An 18,070-nucleotide genomic window follows, 5' to 3' on the forward strand; every position below is an offset into this window, starting at 1 on the left:
ACTTTGTCAATTTCCATGATTTTCTCTCCTTTCCCCATTCTCTCTCTCTGCCATTGTCAGGATATTTATCCAAAAACAAGAGATTGTGTCACAGGAAATAAAGTGGTGTCAGTGTCACACAAGGCCCTTTTCTGAGTTTGCCTCTGTATATTATTATTGCTGTTGCTATGGTTTTCTCCCTTTTTATCAGAAATGTGTGAGGATCAACCAGCAAGTAAAAATATAGTTGTTAAGAGATCCCGGGTGAACATGATTTGATATGTCTTAGAGGTTTTGGAGAAATCATGACTCAGCTTGTTGTAGGATCACCATCCAAACATCCTTGGCTGTGGGTTGTTCATTAAGACACAGTCTCTTATGAAATTTTTGCTAAAACCAATGCCCAGGTGGCTCATAAACCAAGGCATAAGCTAACTAAGAAACAGTTTAGGGGCTCGTATATGAAGGGCCTCTAAAACTGACTCCATTTCCAATTTTATCAAAATAAAGGAGATATGGGAAAATAAATTTCTCTCTAAAGATAGACCTTTTTGTTCAAATATGACAAAACTATACACATCTGGCTATACAAGTATCCTTACCCTACTTTTATCCTTCATTAATTGTTCATTATTGGAAGTCAGGAGGCCAGGGCTAAGAAAAAAAAATTGAACTTGTAAAATTAGGATTTCTATGAGTAAGTTTGGTATCAGTCTCCTAAGACAGTGTTTTGTTTGCCAGCTGACTGTGCCTTCATTACTCATTTAAATAAATAAATGAAGTAAACAAATAAATGAGTAATCTCACTGCCGATAAAATCAGGAAAAATGTGAGGTCGAACACACAGTGTCATGAAGCAATCCTGCCAAGCTCATACATGTATGGGACTCATCATAGGACTGACGCCATGTATAGCTTCCCCCTTTGCTGGTAGTAGCCAGAAGGTCACCATGTTTTGTTTACAGTTCAGTATATTCAATTGTGTAGCGCCTTCACTCCTGTTTTCCTTTGTTTTTCTTAAGTGTTAGTGTGATCTTTCTTTTTTGATCTATACATACATATAATTGTGCATTGCACATGCTACTTTTTGTTTCATGCGCTATTCATGTACCATGCTGGCAGCTGCTTCTGGCTGCAGGACCAGCCCACATTTTGGCACCTTAGGTGGGGAGCTCAAATGACGCCCCCATGTCCCCTTGCTTGGGCCAAAACTTTGAAAGGTCTCAGTTCTGCCTTCTTCCTGTTCTACTCCTCTCATGGTACTATATATGCACCAGCAGCAGACACAATTTTCTACACTGTGGGTCCAAGTGGCGCTTCCCCCCCTCCCCCACAGTCTGGCACTTGAGGCAACCGCATCAGTTCGCCTCATGGTAAGGCCAGCCCTGCCTGGCTGTGAAGCTGTAATATCTCCAGCCATAGCATTTCCTGTCTGTGGTCTTTTAGCCCTACTAGGAGCAGAGTTGGGAGTAGTACAGCCACATGGCTGGGAAGAGCTGCCGGCATAGGGTGCTGGCTCCCAAGAGTAACGAGACACACTTCTCTCTGTTTGCTGCAGTATCTCTTGGGAGTAGAGCCCTTCAGATCAACAGATACCAGTGTCAATCTGCAGATATCCACATCCATGGGTAGACATTTGTATGTGTAGGGCTCTATTGTTTGTGTTATGGACTTAGGGCAAGTGGATCTTGAAGAGAAAAGAATTGTGTCTTTCCTCCATCAGGTTCAGGAATCTTCACTGTATTTTTATAACTTCAGAGGGGTAGCTGAGTTAGTCTGTAACTGGAAAAACTTAAAAAACAACAAATAGTTTTGCAGCACTATTTGTTGTATATCTATAGTGTGCCAAAAGAAAAATCTCAACAATCCTCTGTTTTGTAGTGAAAATTAAATAGGATTAAACGTTTATAAATATGTATTTATATATAATCTGGATAAATTTGTATTTCTCTAACAAATTAATCAAACTTTTTTCATTTATTCATATGAAAAGAAGGATAATTTTCCTTTTTCATGGTGTAAAAACAATTATATATCCTCTGTTGTTTTCCTGTGAGAACATAACTATTTCATGTTTATATATTCTTTGTTCTTTCTGTGAAAATAATAAGATTATTTTTTTTATCTTAAGGGCCTCTTACATTTGAGATAGCTTTGGTCCTCATTGTGTCATAATCTGGCCATGCCCTTAAGTCATCAACTCTAGAACTGCTAGAGTTCTGGGGACTCTCAGGGTATGTCTAGACTACATGACTCCGTCGACGGAGCCATATAGATTTGTTGTTTTGGCAAAGGCAAATGAAGCCGCGATTTAAATGATCACAGCTTCATTTAAATTTACATGGCTGCCGCGCTGAGCCGACAAACAGCTGATCAGCTGTTTGTCCACTCAGCGCGCTAGTCTGGACGCTCCCCTGCCAACATCAAAGCCCTTTGTCAGCAGCCCCGGTAAACCTCATCCCACAAGGAATAACGGGGCTGCCGACAAAGGGCTTTGATGTCGGTAGGGGAGCGTCCAGACTAGCGCGCTGAGCGGACAAACAGCTGATCAGCTGTTTGTCGGCTCAGCGCGGCAGCCATGTAAATTTAAATGAAGCCGCGATTATTTAAATCGTGGCTTCATTTGCCTTTGCCTACAACCCTAATCTACATGGCGCCATCGATGGAGCCATGTAGTCTAGACACAGCCTCAGTGACCCGCCAGTAGTACCCATTTTGATGCAGGTCTGTTAAGTTAGCCTGCATTACAGCATTTAGACATCTGCAAAGTATTCAGACCTTTCCAGTCATTGTGGCAAGAGTCTGGGGGCTGATTTTCCAGTTCAACTGGCAGTGACATCTCTTATGGCTCAGATGAATCTAACAGCCATCACAACTCAGCTACATGAGATGATGGAGAATGTTCCAAGCCAGACTGTAATTGTTTCTTCCCAGGTGATTCGCAGAGCAGACACTTGGGGTGTGTCTAGACTACATGCCTCCTTCGACGGAGGCATGTAGATTAGCCAGATCGGAAGAGGGAAATGAAACCAGGTTTACCTGTGCCGATGAAGAAAGGCTTCTTTGTCGGCGCGTCGCGTCCAGACTGCCCCGATCTGCCGACAAACAGCTGATCGGCAGATCGGGGCAGCCATTTAAATTTAAATGAAGCCGCGATTATTTTAATCGCGGCTTCATTTCCCTCTTCCGATCTGGCTAATCTACATGCCTCCGTCGAAGGAGGCATGTAGTCTAGACTCACCCTTGGAGTTCTCTGAAAGCTTTATTGCCTGGCTCTCCCTTAGGCCATTAATCCAAGAGTTCCCTAGTAGTGCTATAAGACCTATTTTTGGACTGGGATCAGCCCAGCTCTCCCACCCCTCTCGTTCACTTCAAGGTTGTTTGTTTGTTTGTTTTCAGGATGTCACTGTTTACTCTTTGTCTGTTGGGATTTTATCCCCTAGTTGTTAAATACAAAAACTTGTTTCTTTATTACTGCCCTATCCCAACACGAATGTTGACGTTTTCCCTATGTTACAGTTTATTGCTACAATGTCAGCTTTCACAGAGACATCCTTTGAGATTTTTAGTTTGCTGGAGTAGGGGTATGTTTTTACCACCATTTGGAGAAAAGAAAATTATGTCCTTTCTAGAAGAAATACAAGTGTATAATTATAATAGATCCCCTCTCTCACACACACTGCCTGCAGAGTTGGGGGTCCAGTTGGCATTCTTTATGCTTCATACTATTTGCTTTAAAAAGGAACAGTTGGAGATGAGGGCTCACACTATCCCCTCAGCAAGTATAGACACAGGACATCTGCTGGTCAGGAGGTTTATTAATTTAAAAATGCTAAATTTATGGAAACTCCTTCTTGTGACATTCTGGGGTGCAGACCCAAGAGTGATACCTTGTTAATGCACTTTTGGAGAATGAGAAATACAGGTAGATCATTTTCATCATAACATAATATTTATAAAAGTAACCTTTTGCACATCACGATGAAATCCATTTCCTTACCAGAAGTAAAGTAATCATCTGTATCTTCCTTCAAGCCATCCATGCATGCTGATTTGTCATAGTTAGAATTGCTTTTCTGGGATGAACATTTGTCAGAGTTTTCTTTGTTTAAGAAAACAGAAGCAGTTGAAGCATTTTTTTTTCTCCTGTCGGAAATTTAAAAAGTATTTCATATCAGTACGTTTTTATTTAGCAATTGTTCTATATCCACGTTCCATATGTTTTCAGTTTCCTGTTATGACTTCCTTAAATTTCAAATCACTTTAATATATGCATTTGAAGGTTTTGGTAAGTAGATTTATGTACATATATCTCTACCAGAGCCATCAATCATGTACAAAAATATGTCCCATAATGGCAGCCGTATATCAGTTACATATTTCACAGCTTTGTGTTGTAATTGGGGGGATGAGGAAGACAGTGTGCAAATTATCTCAGTCACTCTGTTGGCTGTTTTAGTCTGTTGGCTGTTTTAGTGGAGTTATGTCAGATTTTCACTAATGTAATTGAAAAAATGTGGCTCAGTAGTTCTTGTCTGAGACCTCTGTTTGAAGATAACATTAACGAGAAATATTTAACTTTGGTGCAAATCCCAATTCAGACAATGCCAGCACAGTATATATCTGTCTTTTTCTTTTTGTATAATATAATGTATTACATCCAAAACAAAATTGATCATTCAAAAGCTAGAAAAGGCCTGAGTTAAGATTACCAGTGCAATATTAGTTTGGCCATCATATACATATGATGTTACAGTCTAATGACATGATTACATACTAGTTTTTTGACAGGATCTCTAGCTCATTCAGTGGTTACAATTTGTAACAAAGTCACATCATTTTGCAGAGTCTGGCAGCAACATAGTGATAGAGATGTAGCCGTGTTAGTCTGGGGTAGCTGAAGCAAAATGCAGGACAATGTAGCACTTTAAAGACTAACAAGATGGTTTATTAGATGATGAGCTTTCGTGGGCCAGACCCACTTCCTCAGATCAAATAGTGGAAGAAAGTAGTCACAACCATATATACCAAAGGATACAATTAAAAAAAATGAACAAATATGAAAAGGACAAATCACATTGCAGAACAGGAGGGGGACGCAGGGGGGGGGGGGAAGGAAGGAAGGTAAGTGTCTGTGAATTGATGATATTAGAGGTAGGGAGAGTGGGATGTTTGTGAGTTAATGGTATTAGAGGTGATAATTGGGGAAACTATCTTGGTAATGGGTGAGATAGTTCAAATGTTTGTTGAGTCCTTTTGGAAAGTGTCGAATTTTAACATGAATGACAGTTCAGAGGATTCCCTTTCAAGTGCAGATGTAAAAGGTCTTTGTAGCAGAATGCAGGTGGTTAAGTCATTGAGAGAGTGTCCTTTCTGGTTAAAATGGCAAGAAACTGTTTTCTCTTTGTAATCTTGTCTGATATCTGTTTTGTGGGCATTAATCCTTTGGCGAAGTGTCTGAGATGTTTGTCCAATGTTCATAGCAGACGGACAATTTCGGCACATGATAGCATAGATTATATTTCTGGATGCGCAGGAATATGTGTTCTTGATCTTATAACTCACTTGGTTAGGTCCAATAATGGTATCAGCAGAATGAATATGTGGACAAAGCTGGCAACGGGGTTTGTTGCAAGGGAAGGTACCAGGGTTGGTATTAGTGTGGTATGTCCTGTGGTGGTTGGTAAGAATCATCTTGAGGTTAGGTGGTTGTCTATAGGAGACTATGGGTCTGTCTCCCAGAGCCTCTTTGAGTATGGTATCCTGTTCCAATATAGGCTGTAGTTTATTGATAATGTGTTGGACAGGTTTAAGTTGGGGGTTGTAGGTGATGACAAGTGGTGTTCTATTGTTGGTTTTCTTGGGTCTGTCTTGAAGTAGATGGTTTCTAGGTATTTGTCTGGCTCTTTCGAAAGATGATTCTTACCAACCACCACAGGACATACCACACTAATACCAACCCTGGTACCTTCCCTTGCAACAAACCCCGTTGCCAGCTTTGTCCACATATTCATTCTGCTGATACCATTATTGGACCTAACCAAGTGAGTTATAAGATCAAGAACACATATTCCTGCGCATCCAGAAATATAATCTATGCTATCATGTGCCGAAAGTGTGGGTCTGCTATGTACATTGGACAAACATCTCAGACACTTCGCCAAAGGATTAATGCCCACAAAACAGATATCAGACAAGATTACAAAGAGAAAACAGTTTCTTGCCATTTTAACCAGAAAGGACACTCTCTCAATGACTTAACCACCTGCATTCTGCTACAAAGACCTTTTAAATCTGCACTTGAAAGGGAATCCTCTGAACTGTCATTCATGTTAAAATTCGACACTTTCCAAAAAGGACTCAACAAACATTTGAACTATCTCACCCATTACCAAGATAGTTTCCCCAATTATCACCTCTAATACCATTAACTCACAAACATTCCACTCTCCCTACCTCTAATATCATCAATTCACAGACACTTACCTTCCTTCCTTCCCCCCCCCCCTGCGTCCCCCTCCTGTTCTGCAATGTGATTTGTCCTTTTCATATTTGTTCATTTTTTTTAATTGTATCCTTTGGTATATATGGTTGTGACTACTTTCTTCCACTATTTGATCTGAGGAAGTGGGTCTGGCCCACGAAAGCTCATCATCTAATAAACCATCTTGTTAGTCTTTAAAGTGCTACATTGTCCTGCATTTGGCAGCAACATGGTATTAGGCTTCAAACCAAGTTAAAAGTTGATAAAACAGTTGTGCAGTCCAATTTGTTATATGAGTGCGAAACCTGGACCTGTGACAAGCATCATATCAAACTTCTAGATAAGTCCCACTTACAACATCTGTATTTCATCCATCACATCAAATGGGAAGACAAAGTTCTCAGGAACAAGGTTCTGGAAGGCAGGATTGAAGCAATGCTCATCACATCACAGTTATGTTGGGCTGGTCACATGTGGAGGATGGATGACACCAGAATGTCAAAGCATTTGCTCTGTGGTGAACTGAAAGTGCCTAAACATACACAAGGCAATCAGAAGAAACACTTGAAGGACACACTGAAGCATAGCTTGAAGCAATGCAGCAGTGATGCTGACAGCTGGAAGTTATCAACAACAGACAGATCACACAGGGAAGCAGCAGTTAGTGATGGTGTTAATTCAAGACTAATTTTAATGGTGTTAATTCAAGACTAACTGCTATCCTGTTTATTGCGTTGAGTGTAAAATGTATGATTACCTGCCCTGTGGGCGGGTGGCATGTGTGTACACCCGTTGCAAGGAGCTCCTGACCCTCAGAGACCGAGTTCAGGCTTTGGAGGCCAGAGTGGCTGAACTGGAGGAGCTAAGGGAGGCAGAGAGCTATGTTGATGAGACTTTCCGGGACACTGTAGTAGTGTCCTACCTCCAGTTTGAGAGCCCCAGTGCTCTTACGGAGGATGAAAGTCTCAGGGGAACAGAGCATTCAGTGGGAGCAGAGGGAAACCATCCCATAGTTGGGACCCTCCTTCCAGAGGATGTTGCGGTATCCTCTCGCACTGAGGATACCTCTGAGGGGCAGGGAACGCCAGTTGTTAGGAAGAGGCAGGTGTTAGTAGTGGGTGATTCAGTCGTTAGAAGAGATGTCCTGGAGGCCAAATTTAGGTTGCTAGGAAAGAGACTGAAATCCAGGATGTCTATGGTGACATTCTTGGAAATGCTTCCAGTTCCATGCACAGGGCCAGGTAGGCAGGCAGAGCTTCAGAGTCTCAATGCATGGATGAGACGATGGTGTAGGGAGGAAGGGTTTAGATTTATTAGGAACTGGGGACTTTTGGTTGAGGGGGAGCCTATGCAGGAAGGATGGGCTCCACCTAAACCAGGGTGGAACTAGACTGCTGGCAATAAACATTAAAAAGGCCGTAGATCAGTTTTTACACTAGGAGATGGGGGAAAGCCGATTGGTGTGGAGAAGCACGTAAATCGGATGGAGACTTCTCTTAGAAGAGAATCCATTGATAGAGATTCTCTAGGCTGTAGTCAGAAAGAGAGGAGGGGAGAGGACAAGCAATGGGCCAGAGCAGACAAATAACCGCATATAAAGGAATCCAGTGCATCAGGGAAGGGCAGACAATTAAACAGTGGCAATTTTTTAAAGTGCTTCTACACAAATGCTAACTAATAAGATGGGAGTCTAACTAATAAGATGGGTGAACTAGAGTACCTCGTATTAAAAGAGGAGATTGACATAATAGGCATCACTGAAACCTGGTGGAATGAAGAAAAAGTGTGGGACACAATCATACCGGGATATAAAATATATCGGAAGGATAGAGCAGGCCCTATGGGTGGTGGAGTGGCACTGTATGTGAAAGATAACGTAGAATCAAATGAAATAAAAATCTTGAATGAATCACCATGTTCAATAGAATCGCTATGGATAGTAATTCCATGCTCCAATAATAAGAATTTAGCAGTAGGGATATATCGACCATCTGACCAGGACAGTGATACTGACATTGAAATGCTAAGGGAGATTAGAGAGGCTACCAAAATAATTAACTCTATAATAATGGGGGATTTTAATTATCCCCATATTGACTGGGTACATGTCATCTCAGGAAGAGAAGCAGAGATAAAATTTCTCAATGGCTTAAATGACTGCTTCTTGCAGCAGCTGGTACAGGAACCCACAAGGGGAGAGGCAATTCTCGATTTAGTCCAGAGTGGAGCACAGGATCAGGTCCAAGAGATAACTATTACAGGACCGCTTGGGAATAGTGACAATAATATAATAACATTTAACATTCCTGTGGTGGGAAGAACACCTCAGCTGTCCTGCACCCAGGCATTTAATTTCAAAAAGGGGAATTACGCAAAAATGAGGAGGTTAGTTAAACAGAAATTAAAAAGCACAGTGACTAGAGCCAAATCCCTGCAAGCTGCATGGAAACTTTTTAAAGACACCATAATAGAGGCCCAACTTAAATGTATATCCCAAATTTAAAAACATAGCAAGAGACCTAAAAAAGAGTCATTGTAGCTTAACCAACATGTAAAAGAAGCAGTGAGGGACAAAAAGGCATCTTTCAAGAAGTAGAAGTCCAATCTGAGTGAGATAAATAGAAAGGAACATAAACATTGTCAAATCAAGTGTAAAAATGTAATAAGAAAAGCAAAAAAAAAAAAAAAAGATTTTGAGGAACAGCTAGCCAAAAACTCAAAAAGAAATAGCAAAATGTTTTTTAAGTACATTAGAAGCAGGAAGCCTGCTAAAAAACCAGTGGGTCCCCTAGACGATCGAGATATAAAAGGAGCAGTTAAGGACAATAAAGTCATTGCGGAGAAACTAAATGATTTCTTTGCTTCAGTCTTCATCCCAAATCTGCACCGTCCTTTGTGGGTGATAAATCTGAGGAACTGTCCTGGATTGAAGTGTCATTAGAGGAGGTTTTGGAACAAATAGAAAAACTTAATGTTAACAAAGCACCGGGACTGGATGGCATTCATCCCAGGGTTCTAAAAGAACTCAAATGGAAAATAGCAAAACTATTATCTGTGGTTTGTAACCTATCCTTTAAATTGGCTTCCGTACCTGATGACTGGAAGGTAGCTAACGCGACACCAATATTTAAAAAGGGCTCTAGAGGCGATCCTGTCAGTTATAGACCGGTAAGTCTAATTTCAGTACCAGGTAAATTAGTCGAAACAATAGTAAAGAATAAAATTGTCAGGCACGTAGAAAAACATAATTTGTTGGACAAAAGTCAACATGGTTTCTGTAAAGGGAAATCATGTTTTACTAATCTATTAGAGTTCTTTGAGGGGGTTAACAAACATGCAGGCAAGGGGGATCCAAAAGATACAGTATGCTTAGATTTTCAGAAAGCCTTTGACAAGGTCCCTCACCAAAGGCTCTTGTGTAAATTACATTGTCATGGGATAAGATGGAAGGTCCTTTCATTAATTGAGAACTGGTTAAAAGACAGGAAACAAAGGGTAGGAATAAATGGTAAATTTTCAGAATGGAGAGGGGTAACTAGTGGTGTCCCCCAAGGGTCAGTCCTGGGACCAATCCTGTTCAACTTATTCATAAATGATCTGGAAAAAGGGGTAAGCAGTGAGGTGGTAAAGTTTGAAGATGATACTAAACTGTTTAAGATAGTCAAGACAGAAGCAGATTGTGAAGAACTTCAAAAAGATCTCATCAAACTGAGTGACTGGGCAACAAAATGGCAAATGAAATTTAATGTGGATAAGTGTAAAGCAATGCACATTGGAAAAAATAACCCCAACTATACGTACAGTATGATGGGGGCTAATTTGGCTACAAATCAGGAAAGAGATCTTGGCATTATCATGGATAGTTCTCTGAAAACTTCCACACAATGTGCAGCGGTGGTCAAAAAGGCAAATTTGATGTTAGGAATTATTAAGAAAGGGATAGAGAACAAGATACAGAATATCTTACTGCCCCTGTATAAAACTATGGTACGCCCACATCTTGAATACTGTGTACAGATGTGGTCTCTTCACCTCAAAAAAGATATTTTGGCCTTGGAAAGGGTTCAGAAAAGTGCAACTAAAATTATTAGGGGTTTGGAACAGGTCCCATATGAAGAGAGGCTAAAGCGACTGGGACTTTTCAGTTTAGAAAAGAGGAGACTGAGTGGGGATATGATAGAGGTATATGAAATCATGAGTGGTGTGGAGAGGCCGAATAAAGAAAAGTTATTTATTAGTTCCCATAATAGAAGAATTAGAGGACACCAAATAAAGTTAATGGGTAGCAGGTTTAAAACTAATAAAAGAAAGTTCTTCTTCACATAGCACATAGTCAACCTGTAGAACTCCTTGCCAGAGGAGGCTGTGAAGGCTAGGACTATAAGGGTATGTCTACACTACAGCACTATTTCAAATTAACTTAATTCAAAATAGTTAATTCGAATTAAGCTAATTCGAATTAACGCAGCTACACACAAAAACTATTTTGAAATAGTGTTTTGCTATTTCAAAATAGTGCGTCCACATTGGGTGGACCCTGAACCGAAGTTAAGACTGGCCAGAACCAGTGCCAGCAGGGAATCAGCTTAGGACCTAGTGTGTGGGGCTGCTGCCTGAGGCTAACTGAGCTCTGTGCTTTAAGGGACCCTACCTCCATCCCGGACAGACAGTTCTCAGGGTGCCCCACTTGCTTGTCTACCTCAGTGAGGGACAGTAAAGCAGTCCTGTGTTGGAGTGCCTTGAGTGCCCGCACTCGGGACATCACAGCACTTGGCCACATGGAGCCAGAGCTGCCCCTGGGCACGCTGGTGCGTCTTGTGGGGTCTTTGCCATCAGTCCAGCTGCACTTGCTGCAGGCTGCCATCCGGAGGGTCCATGGGGGGGCTCTCAGGATCCAGGAGGCTCTGCGGGAGAGCGTCCATCCCGAGGAGCCCTCAGAGCTCCTCCCCACCGGGGGCTCATGCCCCATTCCTCCCTCACGTCCTTCCACTTGCCCCTTCCTAGCCCCCCTTCCTGATGTCAAATAAAAGACACGTATGTTCAAAATAGAAACTGGGTTTATTGAACAAAATGGGGGGTGGGCGATGAACCTCTGGGGAGACTGGGAAAAGGAGGTGGGAGAGGGGAAGAGAGAGAGTGGGAGAGGGGAGGGGGAAACTTGGGAGGAGGGAGCTTGAAGGGGGAAGCAAGGGGAAGAAGGGGGAGGGGAAGCTCAGGGCTTAGGGTTGGGGGTCTCACCGGAGCAACTTAGTTTTCATGAAAACCTGCTGCTGGGATCGCATGTGGCCTTTGGTGGCCAGGCTGGCAGCTATCTTGCCATAGATGGCCGCATTCCTCCGTCTAGTGCGGAGATCATGGACGTTGGGGGCATCCCCACCAAACCTGAATAAGGTCCATGATCTCCACCCTGAACCAGGAAGGTGCCCGCCTTCTCCAGCCTCTGTCAGGCTCCTGGGAGCTGGCAGACTGCTCCTGGGGAGCGGTGGAGGGCTGGCTGCCAGTGTCTTGCTGGCTCATGTTTTGGGGCCACTAGGTCAGGGGCCCCGGTGGCCACTGCTGGCTCTGGGCTGGCAGTCTTGGAGCTGGCACAGGCACTGTGACCAGGGTCTTCCCCTTTAATGGCTCCGGGGCTGGGGGAGAGGAGAGTAAGTTTTCCTGGTTGTGACCAGAGTGGCCACCAGGGCTCCCTGGGAAGGACTGGAGGCCCCCTATTTTGAATTAAGTGTCTACACAGCACTTAAGTCAAAATAGCTATTTCGAATTTGGCATTACTCCTCGTAGAATGAAGTTACCAAATTCAAATTAAGCGCTCCGCTATTTCGAATTAATTTCGAAATTGCAGTTTGCATGTATAGACGCTATAAAGTTAATTCAAAATAACAGCTGTTATTTTGAATTAACTTTGTGGTGTAGACATACCCTAACAGAGTTTAAAGAGAAGCTAGATAATTTCATGGAGGTTAGGTTCATAAAAGGCTATTAGCCAGGGAATAGAAATGGTGTCCCTGGCCTCTGTTTGTCAGAGGCTGGAGATGGATGGCATGAGACAAATTGCTTGATCATTGTCTATGGTCCACCTCTTCCGGGGCACCTGGCGCTGACCACTGTCGGCAGACAAGCAACTGGGCTAGATGGACGTTTGGTCTGACGCAGTACGGCCATTATGTTTTTATGTTATGTTCTTAATTGCCATATGGATCTTGATCCACAGGGTCTGTCTCGTTAACAGAATTAGATTCCATGGGCATAGACTATGATCCATACCTCACCATCGAGCTACATATGCACTCATTGTGGAAAAGACTGACATCCACACATCAGACTTTTTAGCCACAATTGTACTCACAAAAGACGATACCATCATCGGTATTATCTTTGATAACGAAGGACAACAACAACAAAATTATTCAATAGTTCTTTTTATCTACTAACTTGATATGTGGCATTCAGATGCTAGAGATTGCCAAACTTGTAACCATTTGGGCTGAAATTTTCCATGCTGATGTCTGCTGCAGGTTGACTTTTGGGGGAATTTTCAGCTAAAATGTCAGTGAAAAATTAGTTTTTTTGCTGTGTTATTTTTTATTTTTTTTAACAATTTAATTATCAAATTAATAAGTAACTTAGTAATTTGAATAAGTAATTTATAATGGGAAATACCTATGTTTGGTAACATTAAGCATAGGTATCACTACAAGTTACACCTACGGTGTAGCAACAGCAGTTTAATATGTAGGAATCCCACTAAAGAGAGTATAGAAAACAAATCCTCTGTCCCATAGTTTTTATCCTATGGTTATTTATCTTATATCTCTTCTTGGATGTATACATTTTGGCAACTTAATACTCTACTGTTGTTTCTTCTATGTATCTTAGATATGTAATCCATTTTCTTTCAAAATCATACAATTTATCCTCCGTTGAACACAATCTTGACTTCACCTGCCTCTCCATCTATTGCCATATCTCTGTTCTCCCCTTCCTCAACAAGCTTATTGAGTGTGCCATCTACAATTGCTTCCTTAAGTTCTAATTTTGCAATTATAATCTTGACCTGATTCAATTCACTTCCCATCCTCTTGACTCCAATGAAATTGTTATGCAGATGGAGCGTCCGTATCCTTCCACGTGTAAGGATAATTCTTTTAGCAAATAACAGATGTACAGAGATCCAGTTCAACCGTTTCCAGGATATTCCATTTACTATAGACACATCTGCTGAAGTACAAATATTTATGGCAAAACTTACCAAATTTTCCTTAATGTTGGTACCCATCAACATGAGTTTAAGTGTTAACTTTTTTTTAGCTTCAGAGGGGTAGCTGAATTACCCTGTAACTGGCAAAACTTAAAAAACAATGAATAGTCTAGCAGCACCTTAAAGACTAACAAAACATGCAGATGGTATCGTGAGCTTTCATGGGTACAACCGACTTCAGATGAATGGAGTATTAAAAGTCCTATTCCAAAATAAATAGGAGATTGGGAGGGAAGGAATGGCAAAAAATAGTGAATTAGTGTGTTCGTGTTACAAGAAGCTGGTAGAGAAGGTGCAAATTGTTCTTAAGTACCCATTGTTTGTTTGGTTATGTCATTAGAACAGTGATTCTCAACCTTTTTCCCATGGAGGAACCCCTAAAATAATTGTTCATATCCCGAGGAACCCCTACCTATGAAAACGTTTGCTTGGCCAGAAAAAGTTGACAGCGGGGAGCGCAATTCAATTACTGCTAATTTTTTTCAATAAAATGTATTTGTAAAGAGCTGTTTATATATGTACGTATGTCAGCTTACATTGTAAGAAAAAAAATTTGAGCATTTTTCCTGTCTCTCTCTTCTCCTCCTCCTCCTGCTTCACTCTCTCTTTCTCTTCTCCTCCCCCTCCTGCCTTTCACTCTCTTTCTCTTCTCCTCATCCTCCTCCTGCCTCAATCTCTCTTTCTCTTCTCCTCATCCTCCTGCCTCTGACTCTCTCTTTCTCTTCTCCTCCTCCTCTTCCTGCCTCAATCTCTCTTTCTTCTCCTCCTCCTCCTGCCTCTCACTCTCTCTTTCTCTTCTCCTCCTGCCTCATTCTCTCTTTCTTTTCTCTTCCCCCTCCTGCCTCTCACTTGCGGAGCTCAAATGGCCGCTTGCTCATGTGTGGTGGTTGAGCTGCGCAGAAGTCCCCACCCTCTTGCACCACTTGCTCCCATGCGACGACCCAGCTGAGTGGCGCAGAAGTCAGCCAAGCATCAGGGTGGGAGGCAAAGAGCGTGATAGATGCTCTAGGCCCCGCCCAGCATTATTTATTCCACGATTTCTTGTGGAACCCCTGATGATGGTCCGCGGAACCCCTGATGATGGTCCGTGGAACCCCAGGGTTCCGCGGAACCCTGGTTGGGAAACACTGCAATAGGATGTGGAAGGTAGCGTGCTAGCCAGGTAATGTCTTTATCCATACCTTTGTGATGGCTCCCAAACTTATAAACAAAGTTGAGTTCCAACACTTTCCTGTGTATTTGGCTTGTAGAATTGGCCTGAAACAACACAGTGACTTTGAGATTCATTAATTAATGCCCGGGGAAGGCTAAAGTCTTCTCCAACAGATTTCGGTGTGTTGCCTTTTCAGATATCTGATTTATGTCCATTAAGTCTTTCCCATAGAAACGGTTCAGTTTGGCCAATATACGTGGCAGAGGGGCATTGCTGATGGCATAGATCACATTAGTGGATGTGTAGTTAAATGAGCCCCTAATGTAGTGGCTGATGTGGTTGGGTCCAGTGATGAAATCACTTGTGTAGATGTGTGGACAGAGTTGGCACCAGGGCTGATTGCAGGGGTGGATTCCTGGATTTGAATTTGTTTGAGGTTAAGGGGTTGTCTGTAGGCAAGGATTGGCCTTTCCCTCAAGGCCTTTGAGAGTGAGGGATCATTTTCCAAGGTAGGTTGTAGCTTGTTGATAATGCATCGGAAGGATTTAAGTTGTGGCTACATCTAGACTGCTTTCTTCTGCCGAAAGAAGATATGCAAATTTGGAGCTAATTTGCATATCTTCTTCCGCTCACGTTATTGGAAGTGGTTTTGTTGAAAAAAAAAGCAGTTTAGATTCGGTTCTTTCAAGGGAAAAAAAACTTTTCAAAAGAACTCTTCATCCTAAAAAAAGGAGGTGTGCAGGGTTCTTTTGAAAAAGGGGTAGTTTTTTCGAAAAAACTGCATCTAAACTGCTTTCTTTTTCGACAAAGCCTCTTCCGATGATGCCATCGGAAGCAGATATGCAAATGAGTTCCAAATTTGCATATCTTCTTTCGGCAGAAGAAAGTAGTCTAGACATAGCCTAGGTGATGACAAGTGCAATTCTGTTGTTTTCTCTTTTGGGCCTGTCTTGAAGTAGTTCATGTCTGGGTACTTTTCTGGCTCTGTTGATCTTTTTTTCACTTCTCCGGGTGGGTATTTCAGTTTTATGAATGCTCTATATAGATCCTGTAGGTGTTTATCTCTGTCTGTGGGAATGGAGTAAATCTGGTTGTAAACAATAGATTGAGAAATGTGTCTTGGATGAAAGCTAGAGGCACAAAGGTTAGCGGTCAGTAGGCTTCTGATATAAGGTGGTGAAAATGTGTCCATCATGTACTTGTACTGTAGTGTCAAGGAAGTGGATCTCTCATATGGACTGATCCAGGCTGAGGTTAATGGTGGGGTGGAAGTTGTTGAAATCCTTGTGAAATTTTTCAAGGGTCTCTTTCCTGTGGATCCATATGATGAAAATGTCATCAATGCAGCATAAGTAGAGTAAAGGTGCTAGGGGGCATGAGCTGAGGAAACGTTCAAGGTTAGTCATAAAGATGTTGGCATATTGTGGGGCCATGCGGGTGTCCATGGCTGTGCTGCTGACTTGAAGATACAAATTGTCTCCGAATTGGAAGTAGTTGTGGGATAAAGTTGCAGAGCTCTGTAACCCGGTGCGCAGTGGTGTCATCAGGGATGGTGTTCCTGATAGCCTGTAATCTGTCTTCATGTGGAATGTTGGTATAAAGAGCTTCTGCATCCCTGGTGGCCAGGATGGTGTTTTCAGGATGATTATTGATGTTCTGTATGTTAATAGGAAGCTATTAAACTCATGTTATTAAAAACAGAAGTAGGATGTCAGCAGAAAGGATGACATGGCTAATAACATTATAGCATCCAGCAATCAGTGGTAGCAGCCATACTGAAATTCATATTGTTACATAATTAAAGAAAGAGCATAGCTCAGGATTGTCTGAAAATGGTCATGTGATTGAGTCAGGCATGTGCTACTGCAGTGGTGGGGAACCTTACGCATGCTGGCCACATGCAGTTTGTCAAAGTGCACTGCTGGTGGGTTGCCAGACAGGTTGTTTACTTTGTATCCACTGGTATGGCCACCTGCAGCTCCCATTGGCCACAGTTCTTGTATGCTTCTTTCTAACAGATAAATCCATAAAGAACAAGATGTGCTATTCCACCACATCCTGCATGCAGAAGCATTAATATATAGTGTTTAATGAATGACAAACATTTAAGTGTGAAATTATATTAGATACACATATGTTTGGGATATGATATCACATGGTAAACCAGCAACTACATCTGACACCTCCAAGCTTTGATATGTTGTGAGGTAAGAGGCTGCTTTCTAGCAAATAAATCCATAAGGAACAAATTATGCTCTTATACCATATCCTGCAAGCCAGATACTGCTTCCCACAGCTCCTATTGACCAGGAACAGTGAACCATGGCCAATGAGAGCTGAGGGGAAGTTGTACCTATGCATGCAAGGTAAATAACCTGTCTGGCGGCTTGCCAGTGGTTTAACCTGATGAACTGCATGTGACCCATGCGCGGCAAGTTGACCACCATTATTCCACTGTTTACCTTTTCATATGTCAGCAGTCTTGACTAAAGTCTTTCAGCCTCTTTCCTCACAACATATCAAGGGCTTGGAGGTATCAGGTGTAGTTGCAAGCTTTACCATGTGATAGCATATCCAAAATATATGTGTACAGGCAGTCCCCGGGTTACGTACAAGATAGGGACTGTAGGTATGTTCTTAAGTTGAATCTGTATGTAAGTCGGAACTGGCGTCCAGATTCAGCCGCTGCTGAAACTGACCGCCAGTTCTGACTTACATACAGATTCAACTTAAGAACCCCAAGTCAGCTGCTGCTGAAACTGATCAGCAGCTGATTCCAGGAAGCCAGGGGCAGAGCAACTGTGCCTCAGGCTTCCTGTAGTCAGCGCTGGTCAGTTTCAGCAACGGCTGCCTTGGGACGTCTGGGGCAGAGCAGCTGGGGTGCTGCTGGGTTGCTCCAGTAGCACTGCTCCTCGGCGCTACTGGACCAACCCAGCAGCACCCCAGCTGCTCTGCCCCAGGAGTCCTGATTCAGCCGCTGCTGAAACTGACCAGCAGCGGCTGAATCAGGACGCCTGGGGCAGAGCAGTTGGGGTGCTGCCGGGTTGGTCCAGTAGTGCCCAGAGCAGCGCTGCGGGACCAACCGGCAGTGCCCCAGCTGCTCTGCCCCAGGGTCCACAACAAAAGCCTGGTCTTCTGGGGGGGGCACACTAGCTGCGCCCCCCCCCCCAGCAGACCAGGGACACAGGGAGCAAAG

General features: G+C 42.6%; 1 protein-coding gene across 4 annotated transcripts in view; it reads left to right on the forward strand.

Annotated features, from left to right (window-relative positions):
• RBKS (ribokinase) overlaps positions 1 to 18,070 on the forward strand; it is a 135,338-nt gene that overhangs the window by 87,985 nt on the left and 29,283 nt on the right. The gene's annotated exons all lie outside the window — the stretch shown is intronic.

This window comes from Pelodiscus sinensis, chromosome 3 (assembly GCF_052426305.1).
Source record: "Pelodiscus sinensis isolate ZL-2025 chromosome 3, ASM5242630v1, whole genome shotgun sequence".
In the NCBI taxonomy this organism is placed as follows: domain Eukaryota; kingdom Metazoa; phylum Chordata; order Testudines; family Trionychidae; genus Pelodiscus; species Pelodiscus sinensis.